The sequence below is a fragment of the Dipodomys merriami genome, unplaced genomic scaffold (assembly GCF_024711535.1).
Source record: "Dipodomys merriami isolate MVZ:Mamm:240054 unplaced genomic scaffold, mDipMer1.0.p SCAF_1586, whole genome shotgun sequence".
Classification (NCBI taxonomy): Eukaryota; Metazoa; Chordata; class Mammalia; order Rodentia; family Heteromyidae; genus Dipodomys; species Dipodomys merriami.
In genome coordinates, this window is record NW_027202922.1 from 66,085 (window position 1) to 80,332 (window position 14,248).

The window sequence follows — 14,248 nt, forward strand, 5'->3', positions numbered from 1 at the left end:
AGGCTTGCTGGAACCATATGAACCATGACAGCATCACTAGACTTCAGGAATTTAGGACTAGCTTCCAACTTCTTACAAGATCTCTGTTCAAGTTTCTCTTTCCACTCAGGAAACTTGCAAGCAATTTAAGCTGAATGACAATCCAGGACAGAGGCATAGTTAGCACTGATTTGGCCTGGATGGTTCAGGAAGGTCACCTGAGCAGTGAAGCTAAATGCTTCCTTGGGATCATTCTTGTTGTCATCACAAAAGTTGCCACACCAAACATCTTTGGCTGACATGCTTATAGAATTTTTTTGTGTATAGTATGTCGATAGATGTTCTTAATGGGCTTATAAGAGAGGTGGGCATTATCACACGTTGGCAATAAAGATAATGAAGGCTGGAAGAGGTCAAGAATTTCCACAAGATTTCTTAGCAAAGGTTAGGAGTTAAACCTTGGCCTCCACTCTCAATGCTCTTTGCGTCACATTACAGAATAATGAATGGAGAGTATGAAGCAGATATTGTATAAAGTAAATGGAATTCAGGGCTGGGAATGTGGCTTAGTAGTAGAGTGTTTGCCTAGCATGCATGAAGCCCTGGGTTTGATTCCTCAGTACCACACAAACAGAAAGAGACAGAAGTGACCCTGTGGCACAAATGGTAGAGCACTAGCCTTCAGCACAAAGAGGCTCAGGAACAGAACCCAGGCCCTGAGTTCAAGCCCCAGGACCAGAAAAAAAGAAAAGAAAAAGAATTTAAAAAATGGAATTCAAGTTATGGGAAGAGTTTCAGGCAGAGAAAATGAGTGCCAAGATTAGGGGGTGAAAGCATAGCAGGAAGTTTAGTATGATCACAGCATTTAATGTAAACAAAGGAAAAAAACAACAAAGTAGGATCCAGCAAAGACTGGGCCTTTACACCCTAGTAAGATTCCAAAGATTCTAACGAAGAGATGAGGAACCACTGAATGATTTTTAGAACAGAGACAAGTAAGATCAAATTTAAATCAAAGGAAGATAATTTTAGTGGCTGAGTAGAGAACTGATCAGCACTAATCTAGGAACAAAAAAGGAAGTAAAATTGAGGGAATAATCCATGATCCAAGTGAGCAAGGTGATGTTTAAATCAGCGGGAGAAAGGATTAATGTTGGAAGGGTGCTAAGGAAAATGTTATCTTGATGATGGGAAAGCAGAACACCTCACTGAAGAAACATGCAAACATATGGGTAAGTCAAGAGCAAACTATAATCAAGACAGCCAAACATACTGTCAGGAAATATTCCTTCTCTCTTTACACAAATAAATCCTATCCATTCACTCACTTTGAGACCAGCCTAAGGTTTTAGCCTTTAGAATCTATATATTTTTTAATCAGCAGTCTATAGCTTAAAGGGCAAATTGTTACTGCTTTATCTGACCATTGTCCCCAAAATTTCCCGGGATTGGCGGGAAGAATGTATCATAGCTCATTTGTGCCTCTCCCTTGGCATTTAAGAGAAAGAATTAAAATGACTTAGCAATCCCAAGTATAAGATGGATTGTGAAGCTGATCTCATTAATACCATCCTTACCAATGTAACTCATTTAAACAACATTTAACTATATCCTAATATGAATAAAAATCTAAAACCTGACTCGTAGGTTGTCATCCAACTAAATCCTACTGGGTGCAAGAAATTAATCTGAAAATATAATGACATACCTATATCACAAAATATTGACAAAATGATCCAATAGCATGCAGAATTTTTTTTCACTTATATTTATCTCATTCTGTTCTAAAAAATTATTTAGTGTGTACTTAGAATGTAAATAATATTCCAATATATACATTTAATTTACAATGTTCAGATATACAATGTATTATGTTTGAGTGTTAATAAACTTATTTTTTGGTAAGTGTTGTGAACAAAATGAGGCAGGTCACTGCTGTGGCTCATGCCTGTAAACCTAGCTATTTGAGAGGTTGAGAATGGAGGATTATAATTTGAGGTCAGCCTTGGCAGCACAGTTTGTGAGATCCCTTCTCAGCCATAGCCTGTTATATTAGTATGTGCTCATCCTCCAACACTAATGTGAGAGTCCAAAATTAAGAGGATCTCAGTTCCAGCCCAGCATGGGCAGAAAATTTTAGGAGATTCCATCTCAACAGAGAGGCTGGACACAGTGGCAAGTGTCTGTGATCCTAACAATGACAGGAAGATGAAATCGGTAATTGTAGTTCAGGCATGCATCTTCCGATTTTGGGAGAGTCCTTCCTTTTTCCAAAGTCCCTCCAAAGCCCACACTTTATTCCTTTATTTATTTATTTTGTTATTGTTGTTTTTGGTGCCAGGACCACAGCTTGAACTCAGCTGATGTCTTACTAATCTGAACCACAACACCAGTCTGTCTTTTTCTTGCTAAGTGGAGATAGATCTAAACAGAATTTTCTGCCTGGCTGGCTTTAAACGTCCATCCTCCAGGTCTCAGCCTCCTGAGTAGCTGATTATAGTCGTGAGCCACCAGCACCATCCTACATAATTTCGATGCAACTTCTCCTCATCTCAATGCCAGTCACCAAATGCAAAGCCTCAGGCAAGTACTGTACCATGGAGTTACACCCCTAGCCTAATACTGGGCCACAATCCTGCCCAATATATACTTAATTCTGTGGAAAGTATTTGGTAGTGATCTTCCACCATTGTTTTACTTTGTTATGATGGTACTGGGGTTTGAGCTCAGCTCACTCAAACTTAGTAAGCAGACACTCTACCACTGAGCCATGCCTTGGGCCCTGCTTTCCCTTGACTATTTTCAGGGAGAGTATGGTTTCCTGCCTGGATGCATGCCTGAACTACAATTACCGATTTCATCTTCCTGTCATTGTTAGGATCACAGACACTTGCCACTGTGTCCAAAAATGCTGATAGAAAAAGATGACCAACACTACCGCAACAGCAGGTTCCTACATTTATCCCCCGTCAGCTACATCCGTTTTTATAGTACTTCATTGAGATATCATTAAATGCCAACATCACTGCTGAATTCTCAACAAATATCACTGAGGAGGGCTGGCACAGAGTGAGAGGAGTTGGGCAGGAGTCTCTTTTCAGAGTCATTTCTGGTGAATATATTAGACAAAAATCCAACTGTTTAGAAAATCCTTCAGAGTCCTCTGAATGGTATTTAAAGTTCAGGATTCCCATTCCTACACCAAACAGATGCTGATTACATGAACAAATGCAGTTAATTGCACAAAAAAAGTTTATAAATAACACAACTGTCATATTGAGGACTAATTAGAAAGAATGCAACTATCTAAACACATCACAATGGCTTTATGTGTTTCCTAAGTTAAGACTTCTAAAAAGCAGATTTTTTAATCTATTATATCTTTGGAATCATTAAAATAATTACCATCCCTTGCTTATGACTATTATGCCACTTATTGAATACATTATTTCATTTTTGTTTTGTTTTGTTTTGTTTTTGCCAGTCTCGGGGTCTGAACTCTGGGCCTGGGCACTGTCCCTCAGCTCTTCAGCTCTTCAGCTCAAGGCTAGTGCTCTACCACTTGAGCCACAGTGCCACTTCTGGCTTTTTCTGCTTATGTGGTACTGAGGAATCGAACCCAAGGCCTCATGCATGCAAGGCAAGCACTCTACCACTGAGACACCTTCCCAGCCTCTGAATAAAGTATTTCATTTAGTACTTATTTTAACAACCTGTAAGGAATTAGATTGGGTTACCTTACAGATGAGAAAAGAGCTCAGTATCACAGGTCACATGGCTTTAGTAAAAGACAGATCTTTATTTTGACTCAGTGGATAACTCCAAAGCCCATCATAGTTAACTGCCATCTCAATACTTCAGAAGAACATTAAGAACTTATGTTCAAAAAATCTTTTTTTCTTTTTTTGTGCAAGTCCTAGGGCATGAACTCAGGGTGTGGGTGCTGTCCCTGAGCTTCTTCAGCTCAAATCTAACACTCTATCACTTGAGCTACAGCTCCATTTTGGGCTTTTGGTAGTTACCTGGGGATGAGTCTCACAGACTTTGCTGGTGAGCTGGCTTTAAACCCATCCGGGGTCTCAGTTTCCTGAGTATCTAGGTTTACAGGTGTGAGCCACCAGTACCTGGTCAGAAAACATTTTCTAATCAGGAATCAAGCTTTTACATAGACTAAGGAATCATTTATTAGTAAGATGTTATACAATTGTCTAGTCTGACTTCTTAAACACGATGCTGAAGACAACAAACAAAAAAGAAAATGTCCCAGTCTGCATAAAATCCATACTAAAGGAGTAAGAAAAGTTTCTCACTGAGAAATATTTGCTTTGTAGAAAACTTGAAGACTAGTTATTTTACAGTTGATGAGAAATAGAAAAAAATCAAATGAGGTTTAGAGATATCAGTGGCAAGCACACTGACAGTTCAAAGAAGTAAAACAGAGAGCCATCTTTAAAAGCACTGACATTTGGAAAATTTTAATCTGGCAGCTCTCAAACATGCTCGTCTCAGGACCTCTTAATACTCTTAAATTTTGAGAGCTCCCAAAGAGCTAATTAAAAAGGTAAGGTGGCTCAGTGGTAGAGTGCTTGCCTTGCATGCATGAGGTCCTGGGTTCGATTCCTCGGCACCACATAAGTAGAAAAAGCCAGAGGTGGCACTGTGGCTCAAGTGAGAGAGCGCTAGCCTTGAGCTGAAGAGCTGAGGGACAGTGCCCAGACCCAGAGTTTAGGCCCCGCAACCGACAAAAAAAAATGTAAGTAGAGCCAGGAACTGGTGCCTCTCACCAGTAATCCTGGCTACACACTCAGGAGACTGAGATCTATAGATTGCTATTAAAAGGTAGCTGGAGCAGGAAAGTCAATGAGATTCTTATCTCCAATAAACCACTCAGAAAACAAAACAAAACAAACCCAGAAGTACAACTATAACTCAAGTGGTAGACTGCAGCTCCGGATCAATGCCTAAGTGCTGAATTCAAGCCCCAGGACTGGCACAAAAATAAATAAATTAAATAAAAAATAGGGGATACACATGCATTAGCATGTGCACGCACACACACAAGAGAAACAGACAGATATGTTAAAAAGTAGAACTCAGGTAATGAGCAAAGCATCAGGTATTGAGTCCTAGTTTCACAACCCAAACAAAAGAAAATTTAGAACTCAAGTGCTTATGGTAGTTTTGTAAATTTAAGAACAAAAACACTGGGGATGGGAAGGTGGCTCAGTGGTAGAGTGTTTGTCTTGTATGCATGAGGCCTTGAGTTCAATTACTGAGCACCACATAAGCAGAAAAAGTTGTAAGTGGCGCTGTGGCTCAAGTGGTAGAATACTAGCACTGAGCTAAAGAGCTGAGGGTCAGCACCCAAGCCCAGAGTTTACTCCCCACAACTCACCAAAAAGAAAGAAAAGAAACACTACTTATTAATATACGCTTATTGAAAAACACTGTATTTTCCAAAAAAGGTAAAATTTCAGCAGAATAGTCCCATTGTTTTACATCTTTAATAAATCTCTTCATCCTTTAGCCTAATGAAAGACACCTGTATTCTCTCATCTGCTTTTATACTGTCTGTTGGGTTATGTTGTTTCAAGTATATGCAGAAAAACTACCTTACAAAGTCACTTAGTTAGAAAAGGAAGAAGTATTTTAGTTGCCTTCTCAGATTATCAATAAAGCTAATGCTGGCATACTCCTTAATATTACACTAAAACTCAACTAGTGGTCATCTCTTAAAATTTAGTTGTAATGAGATACATAGCAATGAGCCTGAAGCTATACCATAAGATTTTCTGCTTGGATGTATTAAATTAAAATCAGTTAGTCTTTTCTTTTCTTTTGCCTGTACATGATTTGCTAACATCACACATTAAATAATGGGAAAATACTCACACCGAGTGACACAAATCTTCCAAATGCTGACCAACTGTCCTGAAATCAATGAATATAGCTGTTATTATCAACACAGATTTCATCAGCATAGTCTGTAAACAGCACTGGGAAGCTACAAAGCTCAACAGAGCAATAAATACATTCTACAAAATTGAAACTTAGTTTGAATGTGTATCATGACTCATACATCGTTGCTTTTCTCATTGAAAAGGCTCATTTCATTCACTTTTAAGAAATGTTCACCAAATAAAATTCTAGTCTCTATGACCACTTGTATACTTCAGAGTGAAAATGTCATTCCATGGCAAAGTAAATAGTTCATTTAAACACTACAAATGGGCTAGGCACTGGTGGCTCATGCTTGTAATCCTAGCTACTGAGGAAATTAAGATCTAAGGATCATGGGTCAAAGCCAGTCCAGACAGAAAAGTCTGTGAGACTCTTATCTCCAATAAACTACTCAGAAGAAGCCAGAAGTGGTGCAGTGGTTCAAGTGGTAGAGCACTACCCATGAGCAAAAAAGCTTAGGGCAACATCCAAGCCCTGAGTTCAAATCCTAGGACCAGCTTTAAAAAAAAGACAAAACTTAGTTCATTGGATTCCACTTTCTTAAAATAGCCAATTAGCAGAGAATATGTCTTAGAAATATATCTAATTAAATGTTAAAATTAAACAACCCTTAAGATTCATTTGTCCAGAAATTACATTTTATACTAACTGCCACATTACCTAATTACTATAAAAAATGAGCAGCTTCAACATTCATATTTTCTAAGAGATACAGGCTTTAAATTGTGGAGGCAGGGAGGGGGAAGAGTGCCACTCACGTTTTAGGTACTACCAACTTTTCTGCCTCAATTCAAGATGGAATTAAGGATCCCACAAGTCATGAGGCACAGATGAAGTATCCAGAGATATAAAGAAACATCAGCCAAACTGAGGACAAACTCTGAAAAAGCAATCTTTAACTGTAATCACTGGCAGGGGTGTATGAACAATATCAGTATGAGGGATGATAAGAGAAGTCTGACAGGGAAAAAAAAAAGAAGACATAAGCAAGAGGCTGACGTGTTTGAACACCTAGATGGGGGAAAGTTGCAAAAAAAATTCTACATGAAAATTCTTACTGCAAAAAAGAGAGAGATGCAGGGTACCAGTGGCTATCCCTGTCAGACTGCTACTAAGGCAGCTGAGATCTGGGGATCATAGTTGGAAGCCAGCGTAGGAAGAAAACTCCGTGAGACTCCTATCTCTAATCACACACAAAAAAAAGCTGGAAGTAGAGGTGTGGCTCAAGTCCTTAAAGGTCTAACTTTAAGCAAAGAAGGTCAGGGACAGCAAGCAGACCTTGAGTTCAAGCCCCAGGACCAGCACAGGTGTTGTGCGTGCACACACACAAACACACAAATCACTCTAGTAATAATAAATAATCTAGTAATAATAATAATAATAATAATAATAATAATAATAATAAATACCCTAGTAATAATAAATACTCTAGTAATAATAAATACATTGCATCTTCCCACTCCGATTCTGAATTTTCATATTACCTTTTTTCTCTTCTTCCTCTTCCTCAAAAAATTCTGCTAGGGAAAATGCTTCTGAGTTGTTCTAATTCAAATATTAGAGCCTCTAATTCTTCTCCACTCAGAGAGTTAAGGAAAGATTTCACCTGAATGAAAATAATAAAATATTGTGTAAATATTAATGAAAAAAATCTCATAAGGAGAAAAGACTGAAGAGCTCATGCCAGCACAGCTCTGTGTGTGTGTGTGTGAGTGTGTGTGTGTGTATGTGTGTGTGTGTTTGTGTTGGTCCTAGGGCTTGAACTCAAGGCCTGGGTGCTTACCTTTTGTGCTCAAGTCTAGCACTCCATTATTTGAACCACAGCACAACTTCCAGGTTTTTGGTGTTTAATTGGAGATAAAAGTCTCACAGACACTCTTATCTGAGCTGGCTTCCCACCATAATCATCAGATTTCAGTCTCCTAAGTAGCTAGGATTGCAGTACCCAGTTCTAATTTTTTTTTATTTTTTACAGATCCTGGAGCTTGACCCGGGAGCTATCCCTGAGGCTCTTTGTTCTCAAGGATAGCGATATACACTTGGAGCTACAAGACTACTTCCAGCTTTCTGAGTTGTTTATCAAAAATAACCTGTCTGGTCTGGCTTTCAATTAACCTCAGATCTCAGCCTCCTGAGCTAGGATTAGAGCCAGAACTAATTTTTTTAATAACCGTAACACTAGGATAGTGTTTATTACTAGGATACGGTTTAGTAACAGTAGCACAGAAGACGCTAACAGAGCTAAAAACAAGAAACCAACATCCCTGGCTCTTTCTCCCTCCTTTCTTCTCCAACCCTTCACTTCTGAGCTAAACCAGCAGCTGCCCACAGAGGCTGATTCTCTAGAGAGATGTATGCATTCTACGGCTGTATCTAAAAAATGCCCCCGGTTGTTTCATTTCTCCTATCTCTGCATGGTGAGTGGGGAGCCCAAGGCCAGACAGTTCTTTGCTTCCCAAAGTAACATGCTCTGCTACACTGGATTTGCCCACCAGGGGTGCTGTTCGCTGAGAGCCCTGCCCACAGAAATTCCACAGGCCACTCAAGTCCCCTCCCTGGGCCTTTGGCTTCCCTACCCCAAAAACTCAGGTTGAAGGAATGATTGTCAGTCCACATTCCCTACAACCACATGCTTTCACCATTATTCACCATATTCCACCCATCTCATCTATTAGGATCCCTTCCATCTTTCTACCGTTTCTCTCACATTTCTTTTTTTCTTTTTTGGCCTCGGTCGTGGGGCTTGTACTCTGGGCCTGGGCGCTGTCCCTCAGCTCTTCAGGTCAAGGCTAGCGCTCTAACACTTGAGCCACAGTGCCACTTTCGGCTTTTTCTTTTTGCTTATGTGGTGCTGAGGGCCTCAGGCATGCAAGGCAAGCACTCTACCACTGAGTCACCTTCTCAGCCCCACACATTTCTATGACCTTTTTAATTACAAAGAAATCAATAGAAGAAAAATAGAGCCAAAAGAAAGCATTACGAAACTCTGAATACTTTCCATCTCTTTTCCACTTGGAGGAGAAACTGTTGGTGTTCAGGAGAAAGGAATTGAGGTTCTCAGGAAACTACAAGAAGGCAAGAGGGCTGACAAGAGAAAGAAAACCATCCTTAAACATGAATGCAAGGGTAGGAATGTCGCTTAGTGGTAGAGTGCTTGCCTAGCATGCATGAAGCCATGGGTTGGATTCCTCTGGACCATATACACAGAAAAAACTGGATATGGGGCTGTGGCTCAAGTGGTAGAGTGCTAGCCTTGAGCAAAAGGATCTCAGGGACAGTGCCCAGGTCCTGAGTTCAACCCCCAAGTCTGACAAAAAAAAAAAAAAAAGAATGCAGCCAGGTGTCAGTGATACACACCTGTAATCCTAGCTACTTGGGAGGCTGAACGGATCTGAAAATCACTGTGCAAAGTTTGATCCCTTTTGCCCAGAGACACCGGCACCCATTTATCTCAAGGAAAAGCAACAAAGGCCCTTCAGGGATGCTATAGGTCTCTAAGATTGAAGCCTCCCCGCCCCCACTTCTGAAGGACATGAAGGAGACACAAAGCTATTGTGCAGATGGCATTATCTCTGAAGAACACCTGGCTATTGTGGGAAGGAGATGCACAGGGGGTCAAGGATGGAGATGATCTACAAAGTGCGTTCTGTTGGAGATCAAAGAAGGATCGCTTCAGAGGAACTTCACACTTGGAGAATCCAAAAAGGAACTTATGTCAAGATGGAGGAAACCCACACTTTCCTTCTGTGGCCATCAAAGAGATGCCAAGGTCTCTGCTGTGTGCTTTCCCATTTTCTCACATACTGCCTGGGTCCTATAATAGCCCACACTATGTAATCCTCACCACTAAATTCCCATGAGAATTCACCTCAAGTGAAGGTAAAGTCTACTTTGTACTGTGTGGGCTATGGCCCTAAGCAGGATATAAATCCATCCAAGACATGTTTACAATCTGGATCTGAAGCAAAAACAAAACAAAACAAAACAAAACAAAAAACCCATGGCCTGAATCTGGATGCTAGTGGCTCATGCCTATAATCCTAGCTCTTCAGAAAGGCAGAGACCTTGGTTTGAAGCCAGCCTAGGCAGAAAAGTCTGTGAGAGCCTGATCTCCAATGAATCAGCAAAGAATTGGGAACAGGAGCTGGGAAGGTGGCTTAGTGGTAGAGTGCTTGCCTACCATGGCTGAATCCCTGGGTTCAATTCCTCAGGGCCACATACACAGAAAAGCCAGAAATAGCGCTGTGGTTCAAGTGGTAGAATACTAGCCTTGACCAAAAGAAGCTTAGGAACAGTGCCCAGGACCTGAATTCAAGCTCCACGACTGGCAAAAAAGGGTTGGAAATGGAGCTGTGGTTGATATGGTAAAGTACCAGTCTTAAGCAATAAAAGCCAAATGAGAGCTCCAGGCCCTGAGTCCAAGCCCTAGTACTAGCACAATTATAAATGCACACGCACACACACACACACACACACACACACACACACACACACACACACAGAGTTTAGAAGGGGGAAGAAATGAATTAGAAAGGGTTGAGAGAAGGTTGAGACGATATGAATTCCTGCTGATCTTGTCACCACAGTGAGTCAGGCAAAAGTTCTGTTTCCTTTCCAGCTATGCTGACTCACTCCTCTAGAGGTAGAGATAGGAGAACCATAGTGGAAGGCTAGCCAAGACAAAATTTAGTGAGAATCTACCGAAAAAGGAGGAAGAGGAGGACGAGGAGGACGAGGAGGAGGAGAAGGAGGAGGAGGAGGAGGAACAGGAGGAGGAAGAGGGGGAGGGGAGGAGGAGCAGGAGGAGGAGGAGGAAGAGGAGGAGGAGAGAAGGAGGAGGAAGAAGAGGAGGAGGAGGAAAAGACACTGGTGGCTCACATATGTACTACTAGCTATTAGGAGGCTGAGATCTGAAGGTCAAATTCTCAGCCAGCCCAAACAGAAAACCCTCTGAGTCTTATATCCAACCATCCAGCAAAAGACAGGAAGTAGAGGTGTGGCTCAAGGGGTAGAATGCCAGCCTTGAGCCTCAAAGCCCTGAATTCAAACTATAATACAAATACTTAAAAACAAATCCAGACATGATAATGCATGACTATAATCCCAGCTACTCTGGAGGCAAAGGTAGAATGACTGTGGTCCAAGGTCAGTAGGAGTAAAAACATGATACCCCTATCTGAGGGAAACAAAGAAAGAAAGAAACCCCAAAAGTAAACAGGACTGAGGGTATAGGTAATATAGTAGAGTACTTGCCTGGTAAATGTGAGACCTTAAATTCAATCCCAAGCACCACAAAATAATCCAGTTTTGTTTGTAGTTTCTTAGGTATCTCTGGGAAGGTATGTGGAAAAGAGATTTCCCAAATAGAAAAGGGACCCTCTGGACACTGGTGGCTCATGCCTTTAATCCTAGCTACTCAGGAGGCTGAGATCTGAGGATCACAGTTCAAAGCCAGCCAATGCAGGAACATCTGTGAGACTCATCTCCAATTAACCACCAGAAAACCAGAAGTGTGCTGTGACTCAAGTTGTAGGGAACTGAAGAGCTCAAGATCAGTCCCCAGACCCAGAGCTCAAGTCGCATGACTGACAAAAAAAAGAAAGAAAAAGAAAGAAAAGGGAACCCTACTAGATTTTCCATGCCCCACTGTGACCCTTGAGGAAATTAGATTAACAATACAAGCTTGAAGTCATTCACAAAACCTCACACAAGTTAGCTGATAGTACCTTGCCAGTTGCCAGGAGTGGGAGAATTTGACGGCTTCTGCCAAACAGAGAATTAGGGGCTTCGTAAGTGACCTTCATGTCTCTATGTGGGTTGGAGCTCCTCATTCACAAACTGGTCACTTGGATGAAGGGTAGCCTAGCAACTTCTCTATTATCCTTTTATTGTTTTTCTTCTTTTTTTTTTTTTTGCTACTGTTATGCAAGAGTGGCACAGTGGATCTGGATTGGCAAAGGAGTTTTGTGACATGGAAGTCTGCTCTTCGTGATCCTATTTAAGATATTCATTCTGGTCATAGATTTACCAGAAAGAGTCACTTTTTATTCCCATACCTATTTACTTCTCTGAGGCAGAAATGTTTACTCTACATGTGGAAAAAAGAAAAAGAAAAAGAAAGTGTTAGAAAGAAGGCAGTTCTGTGGGTTTTTGAAACAGTTGACTCAACTTCTTGTGGTTCAGCCCATTATTTGTTGTTATTGATGTGGGGCTTGAACTCTGGTCCTGGGTGCTGTCCCTCAGCTCTTCAGCTCAAGGCGAGCACTCTATCAGTTGAGCCATAGTGCCACTTCCAGTTTTCTGGTGGTTTACTGGAGATAAGAGTCTCACAGACTTTACTGCCCACGCTGGCTTTGAACCAGGATCCTCAGCTCTCATGTCTTCTGAGTAGCTAGGATTAAAGGTGTGAGTCACCAGCACCCAGCCAGACTGTTTATTTTTTAGGTGGGTTATACCCTCACTCCTAATTCCAGCTTAATTTTTTGAATATATTTTCTAACTTCCCTATTACCTTACCCTGCCTATATTATCCCAACTATGGTTTCTTTTGAATTGTTAATAGATTGCAGAAAATTTAGTAGAAATCATATCTTGAATTTGGAGGGTAAGCTCATGCAAACATGTTTGCCAGTCCTGGGGATTGAACTCAGGACCTGAGCACTGTCCCTTGATCAAGGCTAACACTCTACCACTTGAGTCATAGCTTCACATAGCTTTTTGGTGGTTCATTGGAGATAAAAGTTTCATGGGCTTTCCTGCCTGGGTTGGCTTTGAACCACAATCCTCATATCTCAGCCTCCTGAGTAGCTAGGATGACAGATGTGAGCCACCAGTACTTGGCTCATATATTGAATTTTCAATGTGAATCTTTTCTCAGGCTGATGAATGGGATTTTCTCCTGCAAAGCTGAGAAGAGACAGTACCTACAACTTCAGATCAGCCCAGCAATTCTGAGTTAATAACTAACCACTCTAGCACACTGTTGCTAGGCAAAGATATCCAGTAGTCAGGGTGAATTAAACACATTTTCCAACACACAACATTTTTGCTTATAATCATCTTTTCACATACAACTCCATCACACATTAGGGAGCACCTGAGAAAACTCAAACAAGGCTGGGGAAAAGAAAAAAAGACAATTACAATTCGGGCACTGATGGCTCACAACAGTAATCCTAGCTACTCAGGAGACTAATATTTGAGGATCATGGTTCAAAGCCAGCCCAGGCTGGAATGTCCTTAAGACTTTTATCTCCAATGTACCACCAAAAAGCCAGAAGTGGAACTGTGGCACAAGGGGTAGTATACTAGCCTTGAGTAGAAAAATTCAGAAACAGAGCCCAGGTCCTGAGTTCAAGCCTCAGGACCAGAACATGCACCCGTGCGTGATTGCGTGCATGCATGCGTGCACATGTGCACGCACGCACGCACACACACACACACACACACACACACACACACACACACACACACACAAAATGGCTCACCATTTCCTTCCCAAGATACCTGGCTCCAGAAAGCACCACAGCATCACTATTTGCAGTGCCCATGAGACAATCGACATCCTATAAAAGACAAGTGTTGTGTTTAGATCAAATGTTTGCTCTTGTATGTAAAGCATGGTTACCTTGACAATGAAGGCCACCCGTATGAAGCACTAAGCACTGTCCCGTATGAAGTTTGCCATGTATGTCAATTCACTTCATCCTGGCAGTAATTAGCTTGAAAGGAAAGCTATGATGCTCTCATTTAACAGAGCAGAAAGTTGAGAATGAAGGAATACAGGATCTTACTCATAAACAGTCCTTAAGATGGTGACAGGCCTGTAGCCTGGGTAACCTAGTTCTGAAATCAAGTTCCAAAAAGAATGTCCTCATTATAATGACCTCACAATTCTAGTTGACCAAGAACTCAGGGAGGGGCAACGATGTGTGCCAGGGGAAGGCAGCAAATGTGATAATCTTGGTGATGGGCTGGACCTATCAGTTGTGAAATAACCAAAAAACAACTTGGAACACATAGGAGTGAATTCAGCAGGAGCATCTGCTCCAGGTCTCAGCAGGAAACAAATGCCCCATGGAAAGCCCAGTACTAGTAGATCATGCCTATTATCCTAGCTATTCAGGCAGCTGAGGTTTGAAGATCAAGATTTGAAGCCAGCCTTGGCAGAAAAGTCTGTAAGACTCTGATCTCCAATTGATCAAAAAGGAAGAAGTGGAGCTCTCTTGAGTAAATCAAAACAAGCAAGAGAGACTCAGAGTCTAAGTACTTGTACACCCCCCCACACACACAAACAAATTCAGTTCAC

The 14,248-nt window shown here is 41.3% G+C and overlaps 1 long non-coding RNA gene across 6 annotated transcripts in view; it reads right to left on the reverse strand.

The window, feature by feature from the left end:
* The window catches only part of LOC138827617 (uncharacterized), a 40,779-nt gene extending 27,013 nt beyond the window's left edge, over positions 1–13,766 (reverse strand). For 5 of the 6 annotated variants that reach the window (XR_011372141.1, XR_011372139.1, XR_011372138.1 and 2 more), the window contains exons 1-5: positions 13,734–13,766; positions 13,428–13,505; positions 11,667–12,028; positions 7,425–7,546; positions 5,872–5,910 (exon numbers count right to left, since the gene is read on the reverse strand). This is a non-coding gene — a long non-coding RNA (uncharacterized lncRNA). The remainder of the gene's footprint in view (positions 1–5,871; positions 5,911–7,424; positions 7,547–11,666; positions 12,029–13,427; positions 13,506–13,733) is intronic. The other variant, XR_011372140.1, reaches the window with a different exon arrangement.
* Between the last annotated feature and the right edge of the window lie 482 nt (positions 13,767–14,248).